Below are 14,327 nucleotides of genomic sequence, written 5' to 3'. Positions count from 1 at the left end.
TAATTAAATTTGCATTGTGAACATCAGCTCGGTCTATTATCCCATACTCTTCAGGGAGTTCACACACTGTAATTGCAGATGGTACAGAAAGACTGTCACTGGTGTTTCATGTCACTCAATTATTCTAGGGGTAAACAGGGTTGTAGAAAAACTAAGACAAGAAAATTTAATCCCCTTGTGAAAACTGATTCCTAATTTTACAAAAATGCTTATCCTTGAAAACTCATACCATTGTTATTTAGCTAAATTCATGGTAGCAGGGGTGCTGTGTTTTGATAGGGAAGTTTGGTTGGTTGGTTTGTTTAACACAGCACTCATTACTATTCCAGCTTTATGGCAGCATAAATAATCGAGTCTGGACCAGACAGTCCAGTGATCAACATCATGAGCATCGATCTACACAATTGTGATATGATGACATGTGTCAAATAAGTCAGTGAGCCTGACCACCTGATCCCGTTAGTCGCCACTACCCAGATAGCATTCGGACGTTGGCCCAATATTGGCAATGTTGGCAAAACCATTGCCAACGTTGGGTCAACGTCCGAATGCTATCTGGGTTATGACAAGCATGTGTTGCTTAAGGGTTTGAAATGGAAGGAAGTGTTTAGACGATGAGAAAAGAGAGAGGGAGAAATGATGATTTACTTTCGTTGTGGTATATCTGGAGGCAAAAGAACATTAGTTTCAGACATAGACGGAAAATTTACAGCATAGTTTTTCTCAAGATTGAAAAGATAGTATGTTTGAACTCATTTCTTTAGCAAGGCAATAATTTAAGACTAGCGTCAGACAAGAAACATATTAAAACAGACAGGCTTAGAAGAACATGTTGGTCAGCCAAGCATGGAGCATGTCTTAGCCAAGAGTCACATGTTTGTGGTTTAGTTTTTGTTGTTTAACACTACACCAAGCTATATTCCAGTTAATAATGGCAGCCTGTAAATAATCGAGTCTGACAATCCAGTGATTGATGTTCTGAGCATCAATTCACATCGTCAGAGTATGATGACCCACAACCGCAAAGGTCACAGAGTCAGACATAAGAAGCATCTTACAACCAGCACAGACCTATTGGAGTTTCACAGGTCCAGAGTCAGACATAAGAAACATCTTACAACCAGCACAGACCTATTGGAGTTTCACAGGGTCAGACATAAGAAACATCTTACAACCAGCACAGACCTATTGGAGTTTCACAGGGTCAGAGTCAGACATAAGAAACATCTTACAACCAGCACAGACCTATTGGAGTTTCACAGGGTCAGACATAAGAAACATCTTACAACCAGCACAGACCTATTGGAGTTTCACAGGTCCAGAGTCAGACATAAGAAACATCTTACAACCAGCACAGACCTATTGGAGTTTCACAGGGTCAGACATAAGAAACATCTTACAACCAGCACAGACCTATTGGAGTTTCACAGGGTCCAGAGTCAGACATAAGAAACATCTTACAACCAGCACAGACCTATTGGAGTTTCACAGAGTCAGACATAAGAAACATCTTACAACCAGCACAGACCTATTGGAGTTTCACAGACTCAGACATAAGAAACATCTTACAACCAGCACAGACCTATTGGAGTTTCACAGGGAGTCAGACATAAGAAACATCTTACAACCAGCACAGACCTATTGGAGTTTCACAGGGTCAGACATAAGAAACATCTTACAACCAGCACAGACCTATTGGAGTTTCACAGGGTCCAGAGTCATAAGAAACATCTTACAACCAGCACAGACCTATTGGAGTTTCACAGGGTCAGACATAAGAAACATCTTACAACCAGCACAGACCTATTGGAGTTTCACAGGGTCAGACATAAGAAACATCTTACAACCAGCACAGACCTATTGGAGTTTCACAGGGTCAGACATAAGAAACATCTTACAACCAGCACAGACCTATTGGAGTTTCACAGGGTCCAGAGTCAGACATAAGAAACATCTTACAACCAGCACGGACCTATTGGAGTTTCACAGAGTCAGACATAAGAAACATCTTACAACCAGCACAGACCTATTGGAGTTTCACAGAGTCAGACATAAGAAACATCTTACAACCAGCACAGACCTATTGGAGTTTCACAGGGTCCAGAGTCAGACATAAGAAACATCTTACAACCAGCACAGACCTATTGGAGTTTCACAGAGTCAGACATAAGAAACATCTTACAACCAGCACAGACCTATTGGAGTTTCACAGAGTCCAGAGTCAGACATAAGAAACATCTTACAACCAGCACAGACCTATTGGAGTTTCACAGGTCCAGAGGTGTGGACATATTCAGTGTTCTGAATATTTATAATATACCTAAAGGTTTTAGAACCCAAATCTAAAGTAGTGGAAGTGCAGGTTCGTTAATATCCTGAAAGTACTTTCTGTGAACGTATTTACCAATTACACTGTTGCTTTTTTTTGTGAGAAATGGATAGGAGTCAGGTTTTATGCCACTTTTAGCAATATTACAGCAGTATCATGGCGTGGAACACCAGAAATGGGCTTCATGCGTTGTGCCTATGTCAGGAATCGAAACCGGGTCCTCGGCATGACGAGCTACCCAACTGCCTTCTGAATGCTATAACAGTGTAGCCTTTCTGTGCCATGTAAATTTCTAAAGCTCACAATCTTTACAATATGTTTTTAAGTCATAAAATAGTCATAATAAACTGTTTTCAATTAAAGCCATGAACTTTTGAAATTACAAAATGTTAACATAGATAATGGCACCTAACCATGCCTGTTGGAGGACTTCGATTTTAAACTTAATGCTAAATTATGCATTAATATGTAGGTTAAACTTGAGATACAGCTATAAATATATAGTCAGATTGTTTATCTGGATAAATATCGTTAAAAGTACAATTTTTTATTTTAATCCCCTATCTATGTTGATATATTCAGTTCAGACAGACAAATATATATTTATACTTTTTGAAATGAATATTGAAAGCTGTGTCCAGAATTTTGATTAAAACATAGGATTTACACTGGAATGTGGCATATCCTCTTCAGCTATAATCTATATAATGTTTTCATCACATGCATCTGTGTTGAATACATCCAATAGATCCATAGCAAGATCCATTATTATAGTACACTGGTAACTCCTACATCCGATATCAATTATCAGCCGATAAGAATAACATTTTCATTCATATTGATTTTCGGTTTCAAGCTTTGTTAAACATACATTTCCAATACTATAACTTAGGAACACAATCAAAATGGGAAAGTCAGAATGAGAAGATGTCAGCAATTACCGGTAATGTAGCATCCCCGAATGTACACAAACTTAACTGGGTCAGCGGGAAGCATCTCTGAATTTCACTTGAGTCATTGTGAAGAAATTAAAAACTATCCATGTCTGAATAATTTCCCCAGAGTATAGTAAAGATAACTTGACATAATTCACCAATTTCTTTCATGCTCCAATCCCCACGACATCAGTTAGCTATTTAATTGGCTGATAGATCAGATACATAGTTTTTGAAGTGACGTAAGAGAGACTGAAGGAGTTCACTAATGAAAGAATCATGTAACCTTATAAATGCATGGTTTCTCATCATAGCAATGTTTTTGATGAACATGACACAATATGGGAAGTTTAGTTATGAAACTGTTAATTCTCCAACTGATGATAAGATGATTTACTCAAGACATATTTACCTTGTATCGTGTGGAGTCACAGCACGCGTGTCACTGTGATATTTAGCGTGATGTGAGTATCACAGGCTGACAGTAAGGTCACTCATGTGTGGAAGCCACTCTCCTGCCTCACAACTCCGAACACAATTACCACAACTCCGAACACAATTACCACAGTGGCTCTGTAACGCTGTAATGCTCACAAGGCTAGTTTGCGACTTGCCCATCCAGCTCTGATGCAAAGGGCCGGTGTGCATCTACAGATAGAGTGTGCCAGTTTGAACGAGCTGGCGAGATTCTTCAGCAAAACTTTTGTGTATTATTCATGGAACTGTTGTGAATCAGTTTTTAAGTAGTATCCTGTTATTGATAATTTGTATTGTTACATAATTCAAAGCAGTAACGTCATAAATGGAATTGAAGTTACAATCATATAGAACTGCATGGGCTATAAAATGGATGACAGGATATTACATTGGGAGATGAAGCTATTGTTAACAGTGGGATTGGCACATTTGTATTATGTAAAGGATAACACACCTTAAGTTATACAATCTGAACCATATTTAAGGAATGTTTCAAATGGCTTAGATACTGACAAATAACAATACAATGTGTCAGAATTTTGAAAATGTCAAATATTGAGCAAAAATATCGTTTACTTTGTTTTCCCCTACAGAAGTAGACTTGACCAGCACTTGTTCATATCTGCACTTGCAACACATGTGTCCCAAGACAACACTAAGTGCTTAGATGGTTCCTGTATCAATTGTGAGATAGTTATTGACTTGAATTGTTTAAAATGTGGTCGGTAGCTGAGAAAAGATTTATGTTTCAGTGTTCCATAATAATGGGTCAGTTGGGTAGTCTTGTGATTAAAGCAGTCACTTGTCCCGCCGAAGACCCGGGTTCGATTCCCCTTATGGGTACTAACTCACTCGCTCACTCACTCCGTAACAATGTCTGAAATGAGGTTTTCCTTCAGACAACAGACAATTATTATTATTATTATTTTATTATAGGATATTTATATAGCGCACATATCCACGCACTAGTGCATGCTCAAGGTGCTGGTATTTTTTCCCTCGATCATTGGATGTCAATCTCAACGGCACATCGCATTATCAATCTCAACTCCCTGGGGAGTATACAACTCTTGCAGCCACTAGGCGCACCGAGTTATTGTGGCTTTCTCATTCTAACGAGGATATCAACTAATCTATTTGATCAATCACACAGAAACTATGGTACTTTCTTATACCATTGAAGTAACGATTACAAACTGTCAAATCAAAGTGGGTCTTTAAACAAACAGTCAATCCAAGGAGTGAAATCATGAGTAATTTTTCAATAGCTAATTACTTTATTGATGAAAACAATAAAGCTTTTGTAGAGATGTATTGCTTGAGAATCAATAAGATAAACGGTTTTTGGTATATTCCATAAATAGATCAGAGATGTGGCTTTAGGCAACACAAATCAAAGGTTTATGATACTTCTGCTCTGAGATCAAACAGTCAAAGAAGCTGAATACTGTATGTAGTTCTTAGAAGTATATCTGAATGTTGAAAGTACGCTTGCTGTGCTATGTCTGCTTTTGCTTCAAGTCTCTTTTTTTATTTCTTCCCCAAAAAGAGTCATATGGTGAATAGAACATGATTTACAATATGTTTTTGATATGTGTATCAGTCTTTTTGAACTGTACAATTTGAATTCTCTTTACTCTTGTTGATGATGCAACAGCTGACGAAGTAAAAGTTATAAATACATGTGCGATAGAGAAGTTATGGTATGTTGCACAATGCTGTTATTTCCAAATGCCTTTCTCTGTGGAATATTATTGTACATCAAACCATTCATTTACGTTGTCATTGAATGTCCTGTTTGTATAGTTTTTTAAGCACTTTTATTTATTTATTTTCTGTTGTTGCAATTGTGGCATGATACATAATACTTGTTGTACTCCTGATTGGTGGCGTGTTAAAAGGGTTGTATAGACATGTTTGTAGCTGGACCATTAGCTATTGATAAATGGACATGGGTTTCTTGGTGGTAGTTGTTGTTGTGGCTTGAAAATACTGTTAATGTGTAGGTCTGGTTGTTAATAGGGCATTCTTTGGGATTGTGGCTTGAAAATGCTGTTAATGTGTAGGTCTGGTTGTTAGTAGGGCATTCTTTGGGGTTGTGGCTTGAAAATACTGTTAATGTGTAGGTCTGGTTGTTAATAGGGCATTCTTTGGGATTGTGGCTTGAAAATTACTGTTAATGTGTAGGTCTGGTTGTTAATAGGGCATTCTTTGGGATTGTGGCTTGAAAATACTGTTAATGTGTAGGTCTGGTTGTTAATAGGGCATTCTTTGGGATTGTGGCTTGAAAATACTGTTAATGTGTAGGTCTGGTTGTTAATAGGGCATTCTTTGGGATTGTGGCTTGAAAATACTGTTAATGTGTAGGTCTGGTTGTTAATAGGGCATTCTTTTGGGTTGTGGCTTGAAAATTACTGTTAATGCTTAGGTCTTGGTGTTAATAGGGCATTCTTTGGGGTTGTGGCTTGAAAATACTGTTTGTATTCAACAGTACTGAAAAGCCACCTGTGTTTTCACATGCAACTAAAAATCCACCTTCACTCTCACACAGTCACTAAAAAGCCGCTCATCCAGACACTTAATCAAGACCCTAAGCCCAACCAACCTACCCACTCACTCACTCAATCATCCAAAACCAAGCCACCCACTCAATCTCGTAAAACCCACTCACTCACTCACTCACTCACTCACTCACTCACTCACTCACTCACTCACTCACTCACTCACTCACTCACTCACTCACTCACAAATGCACTTCCAAATCAGTAATAGAGCTAATACAAGATCACAACCAAACCACCAACTCACTCGATCACCCCAAAACCACCCACCCACTCACTCAATCTCGTAAAATCAACCTAGCCACTCACTCACCCAATCATCCCCCAAACCACCCACCCACCCACTCACTCTCCCCAAACCCAGCCACTCACAACAAATCCACTTCCACATCAGTAATAGAGCTAATACAAGATCACCATTAACTGTAACTTTCACAAAACGTTCAATTACAGAAAAAGTTGTGACTCGTGAACTCCACTAAATGCTTTGATATTTAACCTGATTTTCATTGTAACCATGAGGTACGTTGCAGTAGCTTTCTCACAACAACTGGAGCCGAACCAGTATGTCAAGGCCTCCCTTACTGCAGGGAAGTAGGTAGATAGACAGCTTCTCTTTAATGGCTATACAGGGATATTCTTTCTAAACTGGATGTTGGTACATATGCCACGTTCCTTGCAATTAAGCAGGGATAATGGAAGCAGGATGAGGAACAAGAAGCCGACTACACGATGATGGCAGACAAGATGCTGGTGTACAATATGATTCACATCTTTCATACAAATTTGTTTACATATCATACCGCTGTATTGATGTTGTTGAAAGAAATATGCGCGTTCAGAGTCGGAAGGGATCAAGTTTGTGACTGCTTATGTTATGTTGGGTGTTACCTTATTTCTAGTCAAAGCTTAGACTTAATCAAAGGCCTCCATGACACAGGAAGATGTTATTTGACCATGCCATTCAACGGCATTCACTCATGTGACCAGTTGTCTAAGAAGTGGAATATGCATGGGTTCTGACCTAATTGTGTTCAGATTTGTTAGCATTATACCCGTGCTAGTGGTTTCGACAAAATCTCAAACCTGCATCACTTCAGGATCTTCTTCCAAACCAAACTGATATGATGCTTCCCAAATGCGTTCACTCACTCACTCACTCAATCTCTTTCTCTTTCTTTCTCACACACTCTCTCTCACTCTCACTCACTCTGTCTTTTTCTTCTCTCACTCACTCTCTCTCTCACTCACTGAAAAGCCATTCTTCTGTCCCCCCCGAAACCTTTTTGGCTGAATATATCTATACTAATCCTCCTTAAACAAGGATAGAGCACTCACTCACCAGAGAATGTCATCCCTGCTGAGAAGCCATTCTTCTTTTTGTTCCCTCCCCCTGCTGAAAACCTTTTTGGCAGACTATATCTATACTGACCCTCCTTAAACAAGGATGGAGCACTCACTCACTCACTCACTCACTCACCCACCCACTCATAACAACAGTACCTGCTCCTCCCATTGTTGATACCAGAGAATGTCATCCCTGCTGAGAAACCATCCTTCTTTTGTCCCCCACGGAGACCTTGGAGCAGAATATATCTGTACTAACCCTCCTTAAACAAGGATGGAACACTCATTCACTCACTCACTCACTCACCCACCCACTCATAACAACAGTACCTGCTCCTCCCATTGTTGATACCAGAGAATGTCATCCCTGCTGAGAAACCATCCTTCTTTTGTCCCCCACGGAGACCTTGGAGCAGACTATATCTATACTAACCCTCCTTAAACAAGGATGGAGCACTCATTCACTCACTCACTCACCCACTCATAACAACAGTACCTGCTCCTCCCATTGTTGATACCAGAGAATGTCGTCTCTGCAGAGAAACCATCCTTCTTTTGTCCCCCACGGAGACCTTGGAGCAGAATATATCTATACTAAGCCTCCTTAAACAAGTATGGGGTTACAATTTATCATTCCAAACTGGCGACAACACAGGTAATATTGCTTGAGTTGAAGAAACACAATCTCTCCAAGGAGATATCATTGCAAACCACTGACCTTCAGACATTCCAGCATGAAGTGAAGATCCAGCTGTTCCAAACAGCCTATAAACATTTGGATCTTAGGTGCCATATAAATTCCATATAACTCTATTATTTATTATTATATCACTAAAGTGAAATTGGGTTACAGTGCTTTTCAGACTATTTTCATTCAATTTGGTTACCATGACAAAATTACATCACTCATCTCCCTGCCGCTGAAGCTGGTTACCTGTACTGTAGACACTGCCTATTACCGGTACTCTTTCCACACTGAACAATAGGGCCAGCTATCGATATATTAATTATATAGGGACCGATAATCTTTGACTAAATATTGATTGATTAGGCCAGACCAATTTTATTTCTTGTTTTACGGATCCGCCTGTCGTATATTTTCAAGAATAAGAAAAAAAATAAAAATGAATTTTCCCCGCTCAAAAAATAAAATCCTAATGTTTTTATTGACCATAAATGTAAACTTACAAGAAAATTTGTTTTTGATTGTTTTTTGCCACATATACACTTCATAAATTTCCAAAAGTAAAATACTTTTAATATTTAGAAGGAATATTACTTTGATATCCCTCCTCCCATTAGGTTTTCTGAGGACAAAAATGCGTAAAACAAGTAATAAAATTGGTCTGGCCTATCAATAAAAGTCTGAAATATTTATTGTGACATATTACAGTGTGATTTCTTGCTAATACCATAAGTATTCTTACAGTAACTGTGTGTAACTGAAGATAGTAATTGTAGCTCTATTTTTATTTTAAAAAATCTGTATGTCAGTATAACTCTTGCTCTGTATGTCATAACTGTAGTTCTATGTGTCATGATAGCTGTTGTTCTGTATCATTGAAACTGTTGCTGCCATGTTCAATGTAGCTATATGTCACAGTAAATGTTGGTCTATGTTATAACTGTACCTCTGACATTAAAACTGTTGCTGCCATGTTAACTGTATCTATATGTCATAGTAAATGTTGGTCTATGTTATAACTGTAGCTCTGTCATTGAAACTGTTGCTGCCATGTTAATTGTAGCTATATGTCATAGTAAATGTTGGTCTATGTTATAACTGTAGCTCTGCCATTGAAACTGTTGCTGCCATGTTAATTGTAGCTATATGTCATAGTAAATGTTGGTCTATGTTATAACTGTAGCTCTGTCATTGAAACTGTTGCTGCCATGTTAACTGTAGCTATATGTCATAGCAAATGTTGGTCTATGTTATAACTGTAGCTCTGTCATTGAAACTGTTGCTGCCATGTTAACTGTAGCTATATGTCATAGTAAATGTTGGTCTATGTTATAACTGTAGCTCTGACATTGAAACTGTTGCTGCCATGTTAACTGTAGCTATATGTCATAGTAAATGTTGGTCTATGTTATAACTGTAGCTGTGACATTGAAACTGTTGCTGCCATGTTAACTGTAGCTATATGTCATAGTAAATGTTGGTCTATGTTATAACTGTAGCTCTGTCATTGAAACTGTTGCTGCCATGTTAACTGTAGCTATATGTCATAGTAAATGTTGGTCTATGTTATAACTGTAGCTCTGTCATTGAAACTGTTGCTGCCATGTTAACTGTAGCTATATGTCATAGTAAATGTTGGTCTATGTTATAACTGTAGCTCTGACATTGAAACTGTTGCTGCCATGTTAACTGTAGCTATATGTCATAGTAAAACTGTTGGTCTATGTTATAACTGTAGCTGGTCTGTCATTGAAACTGTTGCCCATGTTAACTGTAGCTATATGTCATAGTAAATATTGGTCTATGTTATAACTGTAGCTCTGTCATTGAAACTGTTGCTGCCATGTTAACTGTAGCTATATGTCATAGTAAATATTGGTCTATGTTATAACTGTAGCTCTGTCATTGAAACTGTTGCTGCCATGTTAACTGTAGCTATATGTCATAGTAAATGTTGGTCTATGTTATAACTGTAGCTCTGACATTGAAACTGTTGCTGCCATGTTAACTGTAGCTATATGTCATAGTAAATGTTGGTCTATGTTATAACTGTAGCTCTGTCATTGAAACTGTTGCTGCAATGTTAACTGTAGCTATATACCATTACTGTAATTGTGTGTTTCACAACTAACTTTTATGTCAGTGCAGTTGTAAGTCTGCATGCCAATGTAACCCATACTTCAGCTATTGTTTCAAAATAAATGAGATGATTTAATTGCCTTCAAGAAAAAAAACATTACTTGAGGATTTGCAACTTACAGACTATTCTGTATCATTTACCTTTTCCCATAAAAATATCATTCGTAATTTGCATGATTTCTTAATGAAACTCTTGTGTGTGTGTTATGTGAATGAGATGGTTTGATACAGCTTGGAACAGTTTCTGAATTAAATAGTAGTTTATCAGGTCATTGTTTGAGTCGACAGTCCCTTCTTAAGTGAAATCCATGACTACATGAACCAACTGACAAACTATGGATTATTGTCAGTGAATCCTGTCACATATAAGGGAGGCAACTCTTAACATCAGATTGTGGTTGCTGCTTCCTCGTCTACCCCTAAACTTATTGACTTAGTTTTGAAATAGAACAATCAGTGACAAATGGAAATTTAGATCCCTTTATGTCAAGTAGCATGTCGATGTTGAGACCTGAGAAAAGTCATAACCACAAGCGTGAATGCCAATTTGTCAATTGCCAAGATGTGATAAATTTATTGTTTTAGCACAGTATCAATGAGGGAGATAAAGATGGCTCCAGCAAAATTAATTCAATGTATGTAACATTGACTTGGTTCTGTTGTGATTCTTCGTTAAATACGCAATGTTGTCATCCATTTTCGTTTCTTTGCAATATTTTCAAATGTTCTAGCTAATGGCTGCCCTTTTCAACAGCCTCCCTAAGGGACTGATAAGTCACTGGAATGTCCTGAAGGCAATCAATGGGAAATACGTGCCAAACCTGCTTGGATTCTTTGGAAGAAAGGCCTCCCTCATGTTTACCCCATGTTTGTCATTGAGGCAAATAAATCAGGCATTGAGGGTAACAATGGCAGTTGATCATGAATAGTGCTGGTTTGTGGCCTGCTTGATTGTTCACAATCACTGCAGTATGGTGTTTTTACCCATTATTCCAACTGACTCTGTCAAGAACAAAGACTGCTGTGATTATAGTCACATTTAAACAGGTATTAGAATGTGGAATATATACACTGTATAAATATGAGCTAGACATAAGTATCAGATGACAAACATTCTATGCAGGAACGTTTATGTCTGTAAACCGTAACACCAAAACACATCCCATAGTTGTGTCACACAGTTGTGTCGTATGTCCGACCTGATTTTGATACTTTCAAGGAAGGTCGATTAATCTCTGTCACCATTGTATGTCTCAGTGTTATTGATTCTGCTTATCATGCAGTCGAGGTTTCCTTCATTTCATTCACTTCAATGTGAGGAGTGTCTCCATGCAATTAGCATGCTTGAAAACAGTCTGCATTGACAAATGAATTCATAGTGCACAATCTGCAATTAGAGGACTGTAGGCATGTACCAGAAAACCCAAAAATGTTATGATTGACCTTGTTTGTGGCATTCAGGTCAACAACCAAATACAAGATCAATTGATCCGAAATCAGATTTAACAAGATCAACCTCTGACAAGTGAATGAAATTGCTACAAACTTTCATCAGGAGTCTGGTGTACAATTTTCAGTCCCATGATGAAAACTTGTCTACATGCCACGTATCTTTATGGTCGATGGTCACATGTAATGCCGACCCTTACAAATCATCAGATGTGAAAGGTGTACGGAAAGTCGAAACTGGGTAATCATCGCTGCCACGTGTCATGTTTTCAGATGAGTCCTTATTCAGTTTACACCTCCTTGATATTTTTGGCCATGTCTGGCGACCTTACAATGAATGTCATTGTCAGACTGAGATGTTTGGGCAGATTTGGTTGTGTATAGGTTATGTATGAGGTGGTATCAATGGGACTGTGCAAGAAAGAGTTGCTCGAGTTACTGTCACGACCAAACGACTGATCAGTGTTTTGTCTTTCAAGATGCTCATGCTCATTGTTCACACACCGTCATGTTTCACGACCAACTGCACAGCATCTATAGAATGCCAACAACGAGCTTCCCCACCTGAACTCACACAGAACACTTCTGGGATATATTGTAAGGAAGCATGAGCGACAGCATCATGTTGGCTAAAGCTAGTAAAGGAGTGGACAGACTCCCTCAGAGTGGACAGACTCATTGAGAATATGAATGTTTGACAAACCATGGCAGTATTACACGATATTGATCCAAAAACATCAGCTTTTAAATTTCCGTCTTTGGCCAATCAACCTTCCAGATCAAAGCAGTTATGACAACTCCTGCCATACTTCAATATCAGTTTAATGTGGTCCCACTCATTATTATTACATTACTTTTACTAGAAACTAAACTCTTACAGATTTAAAAATGTAAAGTTTTTTCTGTGTATCTTAAATTCTTTTCGCACCTCTCATCTGTGGCATATTTGTTGTATACCAGTGTGTCTTTCTGCCCGGTGACGTGTAACATTGCTATGTTGAACGTCATTGCTTCAGATTATTTATTGACACACTCATGGTAAAAGTAGAGTGTTTCTTATTGTACAGCCTCACTTACTAATTAAAACCTTTCAAGGATTCCGAGATAGAAGAGGTGAACACGCTGGAATGAGATGACTTTAGAAAGAGACTCCTGCTGTGACATGGTTGTGTGGCTTTGTATCCTGTTCATGTTACCATGACGTCAATCACTGGTTCGTCCGGTACTGACATTTACATGAAATATTATTTATCATTTTAAGCTGGAATATCAGTAAATAAGCAAAGAAACAAAACAAACATTTACTATAGGTTAAAATTTCCTATCCTTGAAAACATAATTGCCTATCTTTAACTCAACAACTGATTCAGACAACTGATTCAGAAAACTGACATCTGCACAAAGTTTCTGAACTAGCTTAATTTTACCTGGAATGATCTTGAGGATGTGGTTAAGTGATAGAGGACTGTCAGAGTAACACCCTTACCTTAATGATGTGTCATTACACAAGTCTCCGGAAACATATCTCCCGGAAGAAGGCACTCAGTTCCGTGACAAGGAGCTTCCACAAACACAGTGTAACCTGTAAATACTTGCTGGATATACTCGATCTTACTCTGTGCAAACTGAACCAGGAACAAGTTCTATCACTTGAGGGAGGCTTTCATATGCTAATATATCGTCTACCTATGGCGCTGCATTTAGCCATTGATGTCAGCAGACCCATAGAAACACGGTGATGACTTTATACAGCACACTGCAGTGGGGGCTGCTGATGAGAGACACTAGTAACACTGTTGTCAAGTATCGGTCGCTGTGGTTAATAAACAAATACAAGCATGCTTTATCATATTAACGGCAGAAACTGTCAAATCATGAACTGGGAAAATAACACCTGTTGTTGTTTGGAGTGGTAGTGTGTGAGTGAATTTGTGATAAGTTGTTTTTAACAGGAATATCAATGTTTGAAATGATAGTTTGTTAATCATAAACTAGTGAATATTACAGGTGCTCTTTGTTTTGTGGTGATTAAGATTGTTGATAAGTTGCCACACTTTTTAACATAAAGTATATGTTTAAACAAATGTTTCTAAATCTAAATCTTCAATCATAATTTGTAAAAAGTCACAATTACTCTTTGTTGTGTTCTGGTGAAGATTTGGGTAGAAATACTGTATTAATTGTTTGGTCTCAGACAAGCATGATGTAAATAATTAATGGTTTCAATTTTTGGGATAGTTTTTCTTTGTCCCATCTCATTTTCTCTCCTAAATGGATCTTTTGTCTTGTGAATGAATCACTTAATGTATGCGTACAGTAATCTATGGTTATATTAAACTCAAAGGGACCAGTAATTTTTATTCATTTTAACTGTAGCTTGTTTTACATGTTTTGATTAAAATACA

At 38.0% G+C, this 14,327-nt stretch overlaps 2 protein-coding genes across 4 annotated transcripts in view; one reads left to right on the top strand and one right to left on the bottom strand.

Annotated features, from left to right (window-relative positions):
* LOC124255415 (FMRFamide receptor-like) overlaps positions 1-13,636 on the bottom strand; it is an 81,901-nt gene extending 68,265 nt beyond the window's left edge. Inside the window, exon 1 of one of the 3 annotated variants that reach the window (XR_006892683.1) lies at positions 13,409-13,636. The gene's annotated coding sequence lies outside the window, so the exon portion shown is untranslated. Of the gene's footprint in view, positions 1-3,676; positions 3,921-13,408 lie in introns of those variants that run through there. The other 2 variants (XM_046689333.1, XM_046689334.1) reach the window with 2 other exon arrangements.
* Positions 1-14,327, top strand: part of LOC124255454 (focadhesin-like) — a 531,258-nt gene that overhangs the window by 88,971 nt on the left and 427,960 nt on the right. The window lies entirely within an intron of this gene.

Source organism: Haliotis rubra, unplaced genomic scaffold (genome assembly GCF_003918875.1).
Source record: "Haliotis rubra isolate DU_JTF1 unplaced genomic scaffold, ASM391887v1 Scf60, whole genome shotgun sequence".
In the NCBI taxonomy this organism is placed as follows: Eukaryota; Metazoa; Mollusca; class Gastropoda; order Lepetellida; family Haliotidae; genus Haliotis; species Haliotis rubra.
This window is presented reverse-complemented; position numbering and strand designations above follow the sequence as displayed.